This window comes from Chelonia mydas, chromosome 2, assembly GCF_015237465.2.
Source record: "Chelonia mydas isolate rCheMyd1 chromosome 2, rCheMyd1.pri.v2, whole genome shotgun sequence".
Taxonomy (NCBI): Eukaryota; Metazoa; Chordata; order Testudines; family Cheloniidae; genus Chelonia; species Chelonia mydas.
The window spans coordinates 131726596-131742738 of NC_057850.1; the positions used below are offsets into that span (position 1 = coordinate 131726596).

The 16143-nt window shown below is 41.1% G+C and overlaps 1 protein-coding gene and 1 long non-coding RNA gene across 4 annotated transcripts in view; one reads left to right on the plus strand and one right to left on the minus strand.

Annotated features, from left to right (window-relative positions):
* RETREG1 (reticulophagy regulator 1) overlaps nucleotides 1-16143 on the plus strand; it is a 136240-nt gene that overhangs the window by 45186 nt on the left and 74911 nt on the right. The gene's annotated exons all lie outside the window — the stretch shown is intronic.
* On the minus strand, nucleotides 9369-14726 carry LOC119565637. 3 transcript variants are annotated; one of them, XR_006288761.1, is made up of 3 exons: nucleotides 14496-14726; nucleotides 10915-14049; nucleotides 9369-9629 (listed from the first exon to the last, which is right to left on the minus strand). It is a non-coding gene; the product is annotated as an uncharacterized LOC119565637 (long non-coding RNA). The 3 variants fall into 3 exon arrangements; XR_006288760.1 differs by having other exon boundaries at nucleotides 9369-11164; nucleotides 13731-14049; nucleotides 14496-14709; XR_005224434.2 differs by having other exon boundaries at nucleotides 9369-11164; nucleotides 13924-14049; nucleotides 14496-14699.

Consider the following 16143-nt stretch of genomic DNA (forward strand, 5'->3'; position numbering starts at 1 on the left):
AAGGGAGTTAAGCTCTGGAATAGGCTTCCAAGGGAAGTTGTGGAATCCCCATCAATGGAGGATTTCATCAACAGGTTGGGCAACACCTGCCAGGGATGGTTTAGGTTTACTTAGTCTTGCCTTAGCAAAGGGGGCTGGACTTGATGACCTTTTGAGGTCCCTTCCAGCCCTACATTTCTATGATAAAATATTTCAGTTGTGATGTTTTTAGTTCTTTTATCTAAAACATATCTATTTGTGTATCTGTTCTGAAGTATATGATGAATATTTCGCTTTTCATTTTAAATCTAAACCCACCTATAAAACAACAATATTAATTTTTAATTACTCTTTTAAAAAAAACTAAAAATAAAAAATGGCAAGAGCACTTCAGTGATTTTTAACTGTAATTATGATGTGTGCTATAGTGTGTGCTTTCTGAAGCCACTCAATAGCCAGATGTGATTGACTGTCATTGCTCCGACATATGTTACTTGTTATGTACCCTTGATTGCACTGAGGTTGCTTACAGTGCATCGGGTTAAGTATGTGTATATCTTTGTAGAATTGGGCCCTTAGTAAATAGAACTATTCTCAACTCAAAACTGTCCTGTCACAATTAAAAACTGATTTCTGTGTAATCAGTTTATTGACTATATTGTCAAACATACACCTGAAACCAGAATTCCTCTAAATATAATGTTACCATAATGCAAATGATATAAAATGTTCATGGTTATATTTTTCTCCCCAAATCTCAAAAGGGCTTTATGTATTCTCTTTTACTGTGTGGAAGCATGCATATAAAAATTTATACTCCCTTATTATAAAAGTTTCTTCATGCTTTTGTTAAGTAGGGATGGTTGGGGCTTTTTTATTTTGGTTTGGGTTTTTTTGCACTGTGTGTTGCCTAGCTATATTGCTATTACTTTAAATTGTTAACTCTGTCCCATATGTCTAATGTGGAGATAGATTCAGGTATTTTATTTTGCCCATGTGCGGTCACAGAAATGTGTTCAAAGCAAGTTATTTTCTGATTGCATTGCTGCAAATCAATGAGGATTCTCTTGTCTTTTGTTCAGAGGGCTATTCCTGGACCGATGTTATGTTTTCAAAACTAATTCAGTGGAAGTTTGAGTCTCAGTATGTGTGTTCTTTAAATTACTTTGCTTGACCTATTTTTATAATTGTTAGACTGCAGGTTCAACATTCTATTATTTTACATGTTGCAGACTGCTTGCAGGACTAAAAGATTAAACTAATTTAAAAGAGAGTTTTTAAGTAATATAGGCAGAACAGTCACTAATATTGACATGTTGGTGACATCTATCAGGGATAATATCAGTGAAAATGTTTTGTTTGGATTTAGATCTTGGGGAGCGTTTGAAACACAAAAATAACAGAATTGTGCTTAAGCATGAGAAAAAGAGCAAAACTGACAATAAACCAAAGTGAACTGATTAGTGCGTCGCTGTCCAAGCAGAGTGAAGCCTAAACTTAAATGCAGAGATATAAATAGCATTTTAAAATGTTCATCTTTAGAATCTGTTATGCTGTTAATAACACAGGAAATACATTGCTTGGCTTGCATGTTATTTAAATATCATTTCTATGTAATATTGCCCTTTAAAAGCTTTGTTCAGTAAGCCATACATATTAAATGTCTATGACAATGATTTTTTTCTGTTACAGACTAATGCTAATTGCATTGTAACAAAAATGTAAACAGATAAATTATTTAGAAGCAGAGTAGTAACCCCCCCACTCAGAAGTTTTTCCAAGTTCTGCGGTAGATAATAAGAAATCATTCTTCGCACACACCCACATTCATAACCACCTCCCCATGTTCACACAGACAATATTACTGTCAACATTCCTGTGTTTTGTTGTGTGGTGTTTGACTGTGTTGTGGACAGTGAGCTAGGTTGTTTTATAGTAAATGAATTAAATGTATACATATTCTATATTGTCTTTATTAGAGCTCATCCAGTGCATATAAGTCCTTCTAACAGTTGATAGAGACAAGAAAAATGCAAAAGGAAAATATTGCTTTTGTAAAGGGAGCAAATTAGTTGATATGCTGGAGTCAGGAAGAAAACTGATCATATGTGAGGGCAGAAGGGTTAGCCTTCCCAAATGTCTAGCTTTTTTAATCCTCAGTGTGATCTTTCGATATGATTGCCCCCTCTAATACAGATGCTAGCTTTTTCTCCTTTTTAAACGTGATCACTATCAGGCTCAGACTAAAAGCTTCCACAGTACAGGTGAGTCCTTATGAAAGATTAGCCCTCTTCCTACTCGTATCTGGACCTTCCAGAGAAGATTGCTACCAAACCACACCATAAAGATATTGCAGATAGAAAGGAAGCAAAGGTACTACTTAAGTTTAGATGAGCTTTTTTAGTCTCAGTCACAAAGATGGGGACTTTTTCCTACCACAAAATAGGCAAAGGAATTCCAGTCTTCCTTGCTTCCAAAGCTCTGATCTTCGTGGGGGGCGTAAAAACAGAGCCAGAGATCACAGGGTGGACCCATTAGCATGAAACATCATGTTTCCCTTTATCCTGCTTAGTCATAGTTTCTCTTGTTATGCTGCCAAAAAAAAAAAAAAGGTGGGCTTCTCAAATATGAAAGACACACATTTTAGACTGAAGTGGATCCTAAAAAATTAATATAGAGGGCCAAATTATGCCATCTTCAATCATCTTGAATAGTGTCTTATTCTGCAAATATTCCTACAGACTTTAATGAGACTATTTGTGGAGTAAGGTGCTGCTTAACATGAACACGGGTGTCACCATCTGGCCCTTAGATAACTTTTACATAAAACTTTTTTCAGGAAAAGCCTTAATCTAAGACATAACCAATGGAATCTCTAAGGGATTTAACCTTGAAATAGCTAACTTCGAATCTTACACCATGTGGTTGTACAATCTCACTTTTTATTTAATGCAGTTAATGAGGAATTTGATTCCCTAGATGTAAGAATAATTTCCTGGGTTTTTGTTCTTCAGCTAATTTTGAATCACTTGTAAGGAGCAGTAACCTTTGTGCTCTTTTTGATTGAAATAATCCGTCTAAACAATTTCAGCCATTGATCCAAATGTTTGCTAAGGTCATTGTGGAATACTGAATTTTACTCTTCAGGAAAGTTTCCATATATTTTCTTATTGCTTAGAGGCACGTGGGCTCATATATACCTATAGCTTCTCTTGTGTCTAAACTAGTTATTCAGAAGACATGTCAATATGATAGGGCTTTAAAATTATTAATTAACATGTATTAGGATAATATTTAAAAGTATTGTTTTGAAAAGCCACACAGTCCTCATGACGGCATCCTAGAATTCCATAGTCTTCATCTTAGAAAAGAACTTGCTTTTTTTCTAACATGGTTATTAAAAACGAAGGCAAACATAACTCCAAGCGTTAAGCAAACCAATACAGAGATACAAGGTGCCAGGCAATTTCTGAACGTGCCTCAAAAATAATAGACCAGGTATCAGTATGAATCATATATTTCGCATTTGTGCTTCAGCTATATACTTAACACAAAGCGTTACATATATAGCAGCATAAATCCACTCTGTCAGAGATTAATTAAGGATGGATTATATTCACATCATTGCCTAACTGTCATAATGCCAGGAATGCATGTCATCGTGACTGTTTTTAAATCTAACAAATGTATTCAAATCAGTCTAATTGAAAAGTATAACATAAAATCATAAACTTAAAAACACTTTGTCTTATAGAATCACCAGCCAAAGTTTCCAGGCAAATAAGGAGTAAGGCCTATGTGGGAGTGATGCAATAAGGCCCGCTGAGTTTGAATTAGGTCACAATTAGCGAGTCTCATCTTGGAAAAGATCTGCTTAAGACAGCTATTTAGAAATTATTCTGTGTGTTTTCCATATCACGGAGACTATTGGTCTGTTTAAACTCCTCCACCCCACGCCCACCCAAATGTCAAAAATCCAGACAGAAGACCACTTTCTGGAAGTTGGCATGATCTCATTTGGGTGAAAGGTCTTAAGAAGACGTTGATTACAGAAAATTAAATATAAAATCTCTATAAAAATAACTAATGCTAACAACCTGAACATAAAACCAGTTGCTCAAATGTGAAAATAAATTTAGACTTATGATAAATTCATCATCTCTGCTTTCTCCTCTGTTAATCTAAAAACAGGCAAATGTTCTTGTTCTTTCTGAAAACAAGGCAGTTTTATTAACCTTCCTATTTTGGAACCAGGCTACAAGTCATCTATCTTACTTTTTGAAATCTAAATCTTGATTGAGAAAATTTTCTTTAAAGCTCACCAAGATGAAACCCTTTAGAAATATACAAATGCAAATATTATATATGGTCTGTATACGTATTCGAGCTAGTCTCATACCGTATTCAGGATCATTCATATTTTCTTGTTCAAATGTTGACCTGTGGTATAGTGAATTCATGTGCATTTATCAACTTGGGGAATATTTACTAGATTATGTAAAGTGGTTTCCTGACAAGATGAGGAAGTAAGGGCTGGTGACACAGGTAGAGGGAAGTAGGAAGTATTTTTCCTGTGACAGTTGGAATGAAGAAATAGCTTCCATTCTGAATTCCTTTTCTAAATCTACTATATATATATGAATAGAAACTGCACATTGATTGAGATTATCTTGCAATCTTTTGTGCTATTTATGCATTTCATATTCTGTATATGTTTAAAGGCAATTAATTGCCATAAGCTTTACTTCTATTGTTAACCAAATCTAAAATCAGATGTACTGAATAAAAGAAGGCTCCCTTCTTTGCAGTTGTTCGTGGAAATCTTGATGTCCAAAGTTGGTACACTTCTACAAAGAAGACAGTTGACTTGGTTAGATTGTTACATGTAGTGTAGGGTTTTTTTATTATGGTTGGTTAGATATTGCTTCATGATACAAGTGATTATTTATTGTATAATTAGCATGTGGAGTTCTTTATTTCTTAAAAACAATTTATAAACCTAACTCTCTATAAATCACTCATATGTCTTACATAAGCACATTAGGATTCTTATTTTAAAGGGAAGAAACTAAGGAAGCGGTTGATGCTTGCCCACAAATATAAAGAGCGATTTCAACATTGGAATTAGGACTAGTATTCCTGGGTTTTACTCCTGCGCCAAGACTACAGACCATGCCTTCCTCTTGAAATATTTTGGGTGTAATGCAGTGAGAGTTGAGTGAAAAGGGGACCATATTCAGACACACAGAGTACAGAATTCCACCTTCCTCACCTGCCAACCTAGGCCCTGAATTCTAAGTGTCAGCAAAGGAAATAATATCCCTAAGGTATGTGAGGATTTGTTATTATTTATAGTAGTAATAGCAGTAAAGGATGAGAAAAAAGTGTCTTGACTCCCAGCAAAAAAGCCCAACTTGTTAATAAATGTTCTTATAAAAAGGATTGGATGACTTAGGTGACTTGGTAGTCTTTAAGTCTAGGGTTGAAAATTAGCACCGGATGTCCTCTGTGAAATACGTTTTGGGGTTGTTGTTTTTAGTGGTAGTCCAGTTATCGGCGGACAAGTATCCATATAACAAAATCAGAACCAAAATCATGCTCATTTTGGCAGTCATAACAGAGAGGCTAATGATTAAGCATAGATGCTGTGACCAAAATCAAGATTGGGGTCCCTTGGTGGTATAGTATGGGTAAACGTTCACTGCCTGTGACTGTGAATACCTATTGTGACAGGGTCGGGCCAGATGGCTACAGGAGAGTAATAGAAGGCAGATATATTAGCCCCAGGTTAAGTAGGTCCCCTTTCCCTGGATAAGGTAACAAGGAAGGTACCAGAACAATCAGGAACCTTCTGGAGACAATTAAGACAGACAGGCTGATTAGAACACCTGCAGCCATCAATTAAGGCAGGCTAATCAGGGCACCTGGGTTTAAAAGGAGCTCACTTCAGTTTGTGGTGCGCATGTGAGGAGCTGGGAGCAAGAGGTACTAGGAGCTGAGAGTGAGAACGCGTACTGTTCGAGGACTGAGGAGTACAAACATTATGAGACACCAGGAGGAAGGTCCTATGGTGAGAATAAAGAAGGTGTTGGGAGGAGGCCATGGGGAAGTAGCCCAGGGAGTTGTAGCTGTCGCACAGCTGTTCCAGGAGGCATTCTAGACAGCTGCATTCCATGGGACCCTGGTCTGGACCCCAGAGTTGAGGGTGGGCCAGGATTCCTCTCAAACCTCCCAACTCCTGGTCAGACACAGGAGGAGTTGACCTGGACTGTGGGTTCACAAAAACAGCCAAACTGAGGGCTGCCATGAAGCTCCAAGGCGAGCAAATCCGCCAATAAGTGCAAGACCCACCAAGATAGAGGAGGAACTTTGTCATACTATTCTGTGGATAAATTAAAGACTGCAATCTCCAAAACTGCCAGTCTGGCACCTTACACCAAAACAAAAAATCTGCCCCCCAAAAAACGGCGGGGGGGTGGGGGGAGGAAGAGAGAAAACAGGTCTGCCTGTACACAGGGGAGTGGCTAAAGATGAGATCTTAGGGTATCTGTTGACCACTTTGGGCACTCTCTGTTGTCATCTCTTCTCAATCCAAGTATATAATTCTTTGATGTTGTTGACTGTGATTTATTTACATCAAAGGACAACATACTTCTGACTTGTACACAAGTAATTTCTGTATCTATTTCAAATGCAGCACGTTTATCAGAAATTCGCTGGACTACCTGTTAGAGATACAGGCCTGGCCTGCAGATGTGTTCTTGAAGTTTATTAATTTAATGTAGCATCAAAACAAGGATAGGATTCTGTTTTGGTTGGGTATAAGATGATAATTGTAAACAATTATATTCCTATTAAATGTGTTCTGATTTTTTTTTTTGGCTAATGAGTTTATTACTGCTACATATGTATATTTCAGAATGCTCAGAAAATCTCAGTCATGATTTGGGGTCCCATTCTGAAGACATGATGTTTGTCTTGGAAAGCTTACAATCTGGATATTCTAGCTTTTTACTATAATGTTCTATTTTGAACCATAGACTTCTTAAAATGAGTATGGTGGTTGATGTCTAGCACTGGTATCAGCAGTGCTGTCATCAGGAGACTCTAAGTCAGGTCTTGTCTACAGTGGGGCAATTTACAGCGCTGCAACTTTCTCACTCAGGGGTGTGAAAAAACACCCCACGAGCACAGCAAGTTTCAGTGCTGTAAAGTGCCAGTGTAGACAGTGCACCAGCACTGGGAGCTACACCCCTCATGGAGGTGGGTTTTTTTAGAGCACTGGGAGAGGCTATGCCACGATCACACAAGGCACATTAAAGCGCTGCCGCGGCCACGCTTTAGTGTTGCCGGTGTAGACTAGCCCTAACATTTTTTCCCACCATCATTAAACAATGGGAGTGATATGTGCCTAATTGTGTGAACATACCTAACTTCGTTCCTTAATGATCAGAACGCCATGCTATTTTGTGGGTATCACAGGTGTTTTTCAAATGGCTTCTGCTCATTCCCTCTACTGGGATGTTTTGTTGGTGCAGCACTAATGGCAGAACATTTTGTAGCAGTGTGCTCTCCTGCTCCCTCCGACTACTCCCTTTGATGTTTCTGAACATTCTGAGGGAGAGGCTACAAAAGGGGGCATGCTGCCTTGGCTGCCATACTTCCTTCCAGCTGTGTCAGCAGATAGACCACAACCTCTCCAAGATGATCGAATCTGGATCCAGCTTCTTCAAAGATGCAATGCCTGAGTTAGATTTTAGTTAATTAGAACGGAGTATAAATTCATTACTTTTGTATATTTCAAAAAGTTATTTTATAAATTTTATTAGTTCTCACAGCTCACTATGGGCTCACGGATCCTGTCGCAGATCCAAAGGAAAAAAGGTTAAGATTTAAGAGGTATGCTTCTTTTCCTGCTGTATTCCCTTCTTTGCATACCAATATGAGGAGTGTGGCTTGCTTGGAGGAAAGACACTCTCCTTCTTGGTATGCAGTCTGAAGCACTTTCACCTCAAGAGCTCTCAAGTTACATCAAAACTGGTTTCACTGCTTTGTACTTCAGGAGACACTAGCAGGCAAACCTTCCAATTCTGTAACCACTGGTTCCATGAGTACTGAGAGTTCTGCATCAGTCCCAGCCGCTTGAGGAATGAAAAGTCCAATATTGTCCTCTTAGAGGTCAGGGAAAATTTCATAAAACAGATTCAGTATTCCTGCATCCACCTACACTGGGTATAGAGAGCAGCACTCCCTAATGGCAGTCTCAGATTCCCTCTCGGAGGAAGAACCAGAGGGATCCATTGAATACCAGGACGTTGATTAGCGACTTGATGATCAGACATCCCCTGTTGACAGTGTGGGTGTCTCATCAGCATCTTCCCCATCAGAAGATGCCATTACATTTCACAAACTGGTGGTCAGAATGGCTTCAACTTTAAAGATCCATCTCTGTGAGGAAAAGCAACCTCTTATCCATTGTTGAGTATAATGGGCTCTCCTAACAGCAAGATCATCCTCCCAATTTTTGAAGGGTCACTCCAACTAGACAAAACTATCTGTGCAAATCCAGCCACTCACTGGTCAAGCCCTGTTAAAGAAGGCCGATAAGGGCTATCAGTTACTGTACAAGGGATTTTCTTTTTTCTACATACACCCCACTCCCTGGTGTTCACCACAGTATTTCAGAGAACAAAAGAAGGTCAGTGCTTTCTACCCCTCTAACAAAAACGACAAAAAGCTGGATACTCAGAGCAGGAAGATTTTCTTCTCAACCTCAGTAGGCATTAGGATTTCTAATTATCGGACCATAATGTCTAGGTATCAGTACTTTCTCTGGGAGAAAATATTCTTTATTTGCTAGAGATCTGCCTGAAGAGCAAAGGAAATTGGTTAAACCCTTAATAGCAGAAGGACAGCTCATAGCTAAACAGTGATTGAGAGCCTCATTTGATTCTTCAGCAGTAGCTTCAGCCATCACACAGAAATAATATAATGTAATGTAATTTTGATCATAGGAAACCTGAGAAGATCTTTGGGAAGACTATCTTTTTCTTGTAACCTGCTGTGAGGTTCTACAAAAAATGAGATTTGAGCTTCTATAAAGTCAAGTGACAGCTAGTGTCTGCTTTCAACCTTGTTCCCCTGATTGAGACCCCTTTGATTTCAGTGGACCTTGGAGCAAGACTTAAGGGTGGAGAAGGATGATGGAATGCAAATTTTCAGGGAAAGGGGTTAACGTTCCAGGCAGAGCCATACCTTTCTAAATTTTGGTGTTTGAGAATTTAGTTTTGTTAAATTAGTGTTTTGCACTGAATTATTTTTAGCGGCTAAACCATTGTCATATTTGAGCCTCATAATGACCACAAAGTCACTTAATGGTCTCAGTGAAATTTTTGTATATATAAAACATTTGAATAAATATCCATTTTTCCTTGAGTGCTCGTGCCCCCATGTGCCTGAGATTGGAAATTTCTAGCCAGCAGTGTCCATTGGTCTATGCCTGTGCAGTTGCCCTCTTCATGCTCTGTCTGGACTGATGGCTTAAGGAGCGGTGCAGACCAACAGCTCTGCAGTTTCTTCTTACTGCCACATAGCCTGAGTCAGAATCCTTTGTCTGTAGAGACCTTTGCGTTTCTTCTTCTTCTTCAGAACTGTTAAATATATTGCGTATAGTTTTTAGTATTTTTAGTGTTAGATTTTAGTCTTGTAGTATATTTAGTATAGCTTAGTTTCTCCCTGCCTCAGGGAGTCTCTCCTTATGGACAGAGACTATGCCCAGAATCCTGGAGTTTAAGAACTGTCTCCTTCCCTCGTTCCTTCTCTGTAAGTGACGAACACCAGTGCTGCCTCTGTTTCGTAGAGACCCATATTTCAGCTAAGAGTAGCACTTGCTGCCCCTTCCCCCCACAAACCTGCAAGGGGCAAGAGCTCAGTCTGCAGAAACGCCTTAAGGAGAAGCCATGTTGCTTGCCTATTACATCAGCCCCAACTGCACTCACTCCGAGCATGAGCTCAGGAGCCAGAGGCCCAAACTACTAAGCCCAAGGAGTCCTCAACTAAAGTTTCTTTTGAGAGTAAGGGGCACTCTAATAAACATAAGGACAGGTCTCCTGCCAGGTCTGTTTCCACAAGAAGGGATCCCTCCCTGACCTCTAAAGTTGGATGAGTTCTCTTGCACAGGTGCTGAGGAGTTAGGCCTATGTAAACCCTCAGAACATAAGGGTAAAGCGCAAAGGAGAAAGGATCTGCTGATACCAACCGCTGGAATGCATGTGCCTGCATGCACCCACCAACACCATCTAAGAGTTAGAATCTTTGATGGTCCAATCCATCCCCAGGAGGATCTGCCATCCACTATGACCACAGACCCACTGGATCCATCAGTCCAAACTACCGGAACACCCCGTACTCCATGACAAACTGAAGCCTATCCTTCCCTATCCTCAGTCTCCTCTTCTGTTGGGTCTAACCCTCCAGAGAGAGATTTTGACACTCAAGGAGGAAACCAGTTCAGGGAGAGGGGGATGATCCCCTTTTGTGTCCATTGGCAGGAGCTTTCACCCACCAGTATCAACCGCTCCAGCAGTCAAACAAGAACTCTTCAGTTAAGTAAGATGCTCCAGATGAATCTTCACCCCCATGCGGGGAGTAAGTTTGGACAGAGACTCGAGAAGATCAGGGAGTCTGTCTTCCACCTGAATATGGTTATGCAAGGGATCATTGGTACCCAGTGCCCTGGGGTACCCCCTCAACTGGTTTACCCTTCATATCAGCCCTACTGTGGTCCTGTGGGATCCCTAAGTTAGACACCCTAGATCAATCTGAGTCCCATTGACCTTCCCCACATATCAGGCAGCTGTTGAAGTATAAGGGACAGGAAATTGAGCTGAATCTGCAGGTACTGATGATAGTGAATGGGTGTTTTATCATCCTCACCCGAGGAGAGAATTGTCCCATCATTGCCATCCCCATCTGATGACCACAACCATTGTTGAGCTCCTGCAGAGAATGGCAAATAAGTGCCAGATTTCATTCAAGGAGGTCCAAGATACTCAGCATCAGCTCGTTGACATCTTGCAATCTTCTGGTCCCAGCCGAGTGGCCCTCCCAGCAAACAAGGCCATCATGGAACCAACCAAGGTAGTTTGGCATATTCCGATCTTCTGCACCCCCACCCTGAAAAGGGCTGAAACACAATATTTTGTATCAGCCAAAGAAGTGGAGTTTCTCTTCACATGTCCAAGTCCCTTTTGGTACAAGCAGCCACTGAGAGATGTAGGCTACAGCATTCCAAAGCAACACTTGTGGAGAAGGGCTCTAAATGACTTGACCATCTAAGGGGGAAGGCATTTTCTTCTATCAATGTTCAGTTTCTAATTGCTAACTATGAGGCCTTGTTGAAATCCTATTTTGCTAACAATTACTCGGAGTTTAGACTTCAGGTACAAACCCCCTCAGGAGGATGGGGCCCAATTTATAGCCCTGATTAAGGAAGGCAAACTGGTAGCCAAAACATCTTTTCAAACTGCAATGGATGTTGCTGAAACCACATCTAGAGGGAAAGACATAGGAATAGTTCAGAGGTATGGATGTTGGCTGCACTCCAGGGAGGTTCAGAATACCATGGAGGACTTGCCCTTTGAGTCTAATCTCTCTCAGTAAGATGACTCACTAGTCTCTACATTCATTGAAAGACTCTAGGGCAACTCTCAGAACCCTGGGCATTTACACCCCAAAGAGAAAACCTCATAAGCAGGAGTAAAATCTGAGACCGCCTTGTCAGCCATTCTACCACTAGCACCCATTCAAACCACAATGCAAATCTTGGTACAAAAACCTCAGTATATTGCTCCCTCTACCATAACTCCAACTACTCAACCCTATCTACCATCCAGGGATTACTTCTGACAGGATGATTGAAGACTGCCTACCCCTACTGATGCCATCCACTACTCCCCCCCCGCCCAAACATTTGGTGGCTGTCTTGCTCTTTCCACCCAAAATTGGAGAGTAATCACAACCAACAAGTGGGTGCTGGAAATCATTCCCTTTGGCTACTCTGTAGAGTTTTTCTTCCTTCCTACCCCCAAACCCTCTTCCTGGGGCCCTTTTCAGGGACCACTCTCAAAAGGCGATTCTCCGTCAGGATGCAAGTGCACTCCTCCAAAAAGGGGCCATAGAACAAGTACCACTTCAGCACCAAGGGAAAGAGTTCTATGCCCCTTTTTCATGGTGCCCAAGAAAAACAGAGAATGGAGATCATTCTCAACCTTCATTCTTTTGCTCACCAGAGGGCGCTGTGATTCAAGAACAGCAGCAGCTCCCAGCAGAAAATAACTTCTGCAGTTCTGCCTTTTGCACACCAGAGGGCGCTGTGGCGATAGAACAAAGCAGCAGCTCCTGACCAGCTAAGGAAGAGAGAGCCTGACTTCTTCACAGTGCCTGTCAGGTCAGAGACAGGAGCCATGGGGAGACAGACAGCGTGGCATGCTGAAGGGTCAGAGAGGGGCTCATAAGGGCTCATGGGGGAGGACAGACTGGAGCAGGGGCTGAATGGGAGTGGAGGCACATGGCCACAGGGGGGAGGGAGGTGCAGGGCCAACTGGTGATGGGGGGTTCAGAGCTACATAGGGACAGGGGGTGGCTGGGTGGGGGCACAGAGACACATGGGGATGGGGTGGGGGGTATAGAGCCACATAGGAGGAGGGGGTGCAGGGCCACATGGGGATGTGGGGAGTGGGTGTCTGAGTGGGGGTGAAGGGACACATGTGGACAGAGGGTGCAAGAACACATGGGGACAGGGGCAGATGTGCCTGACTGAATGGGAGAGGCTAGGGGTCAGCCAGGGTCTGCATGGGGCTCCCTAACAATCCCTCCCTGCCCCCCCCCCCCAAACCTGTTCCATACTTTTCCCACCCATACACAACAACCCTCCAAGTTCACAACCCAGGCTCTTTCCCAGCAACTTACTTTCCTCTCCCTCAGCTCCTCTCTTACCCCTGACTCCCCCAAGCCTTTGTACTGCTTCTGAGGAGTGTGGGAAATACGGTTCTGTATTGTAGTTTAAATGATTTATTACTCCGAGTTCTGTATTAATATGTCTAGTAAGGAATCTATTTGTCAAAAAACATTTCCTGAATCTTTTTTGTTGTCTGTATTGTTACAGACATACTTGCTGACCAGGGTTTTGAAATAAATGACCAAAAATAATAGAAACTGGTGTGGTTATATTGTGTTGTTTTGACAAAATATGCAGAATTTTGCAGAATTTTAAAATATTGTGTGCAGAATTTGGGGGGGGGGGTTGCGCAGAATTCCCCCAGGAGTAAACAAAGCTGCACTCAACTGGCCCAGACAATTCTGTTTTCCAGACCTGTGAATATCAGCCTGTCCTTCCATCTGCATCTGATCTTCCCAGATCTATTAACTCAGGAGAATGTCAAGACCAGGCATCTCAACCCAGGCCCCCCTTCACCTCATGGCCTGGTATTTGGATGAGCATTCTAGATCTGATGTCCATGCTTGAAGTCTATTCTCAGTCAAAGAAGGAAAGTTATCTGGATAAATGGAGGCATTTCTTTACCAGGGCTCAGTGTAATTAGTTATCTCCGAAATCTGGAGCTAACCCTGCGATTTTACACTATCTCCTGGCCCTGAAAACTTCAGGACTCTCCATTAGCTCACTGGGGGTCTGAGTACCGGAAATCAGTGCCTTCCATCCTTCAATAGAAGGCCATTCTATTTTTACTCACATGCCACAATTAGATTCCTGAAAGGTCTAGTTAGGATTGCTGGCCACATGTTCCATGTCCCACCTTTCCATGAAGGTTGTCTTTTTAGTTGCCCTCACTTCAGCCAGAAAGGCAAGTGAACTGGGAGCACTCATGGTTGACTTCCACCCAGCCCCCATACACCATATTTCATACGGAGAAAGTTTCTCTTTACCTTCACCCAAAATTCATCCCTAAGGTCATTTCTGAGTTTCTCAGAAATCAACCTAGTCACATACATGGTTCCAATGAGGAAAGGACACTTCACTCTCTGAATGGCAGATGAGCTTTGGTGTTCTACCTGCAAAGAATGAAACTGATTTAGAAAATCACCATAGTTATTTGTCGCCATTAGCAGAGTGATCACAAGGGCAAGCATTATCTATTCAGAGCTGCTTTAGTGGATCTCTAGCTGCATCATTATTTGCTCTCAATTAGCATGTATTCCTCCCTTGGATGGAGTGAGGTCGAGTCCCCTAAGGCACAAGCAACCTCAGCAGCACATCTTCAAGGGGTACCTGTACTGGAAATCTGTAAGGTGGCTACCTGGAGCTCTATCCATACAGTCACAAAACATTGTGCATTAGTTCAGCCTCTTCTGCAGATGCAGCTGTTGGGACAGCAGCATTATAGATCTCTATACCAACTACATCTTCATGTTCCCCCTCCTGTTTGAATACTGCTTACTAATTGCATATATGTGGAATACAGGGACCAGCTCTCGAAGAAGAAATGGAGGTTACTTACCTATAACTGGAGGTTGTTTGAGATGTGCCCTCCTTCCCCTCTGCTTTGAATCCTTATGATTCACAGTAAGAGCAGAACTAGAGAGGTGTCAGTCTGCATTGCCTCTTATACCTTCAGTCCAGACCACAAGGAGGGCAACTGCACTTGAATGGACTAATAGACACTGCTCGCTTGCGAAATCTGCAATCTCACGTGCATGGTGTACATGTGTACCCTCATGTGGACTACAGATAAGGACCACACATCTTGAAGAACGTACAGTTACAGATAAGTGACCTCCGTATTTAGTCTTCTCTTGTCAGAGAGCCTTATATTAATAGTGAACATGGAATCGTCACTACAATAAGAGTCTCAAAATTACTAATAATTGGATGTCTATATTTGTCCTTATTAGGGGGTGGAAAATAAGCTTGAATTACAAGAGTTCCACAATAGTAATTCAGCGTGCTTCTCTGAATGTTTATTCTGTTCCACACATAAAGTTTTCAACACTGTCTGTTCGTTACTTGCCCCCAGCCTCCTGTATTCTTACTGCTTGCCATTTTAATACCTGAACAACTGGTAGAGGGAACTTATAATCCTTCAGTCATTTGGCTTGTCTTCTTAGAGGGTATTTATAAACTATATTGTCCAGAGTGTTCTGTAGTGTCACTTACAACACAGAGAGTACTTTCAGTATTAAAGAAAAAATGACACTGTTTGCTTAAGTGGCTTTTCTAGATCATAATGCAAGTGACAATTTAATGAGAAATTTTCATAGAACCTAACTCATTCCACAAATGCAATATGCTAAAACTTTCCAAAGATCTATTTTCTAGTAAGCAACAAAGACTACATTAAAAGCAAATGACACCAGTTATGTCAAACTCAAAAATCTAATGGCCAAATTCTACCAAAAATATAAACAGCATTTTTAAAACATAAGTCCAGATGCCCTCTGACAGAAAAAAAAAATTGTGGTGTGTGGGGCTATAGGGAGGAAATATCCATGAGGAGATTTCCTTGAAAACATGGGTGGATTAGGGAAAGGTTATATTCCCTACAGAAAAGACTACACGGTGCCAGATTTCATTCAAGGAGGTTCAACCTAAAACCTTGCCATGTTATGTGACATATGTTTGCATGGAGCATTTATCTCCTATTTTCAGGGATCATTCACCACCGCCAGTCACAAATATCAGTCCTTTTATCTGAAGCTGGTAAGCAGCAATCTAGTTACAAGAATATCCATGTGGTCCTGTACAGAGATAGTGTATTAAAGCAGTTGTTCCTAAGCATTGATCTGTTACTTATAACCTGAGTGTCTGATCATACTTCAGATGTCTTGCTGTGTTTTGGGGCTAGAACATGGGCATAGAACCTCCAGTCATCTTGCTGCTGCGTTGGCATCATCCCCCTTTTCCATGCTGTTACATTTTGTTTCATAAAGCTAATCATTTTAAACACTTTCCCAGTATCCCCTTTGCTTTAAAAAAATAGGCTTGTAAATTCTATAAAGCCAAACATTCAGTTATAGGCAATGTACAGTAGATACAGCAATGAAAATAAATATTTTCAATTAAGAAAACTGTTTTCCTGAAATCTGTGACTTGAGAAAATATTTTCAGCACTCCTAACAAACCAAAGTTACATGATAATGAGCTAATTA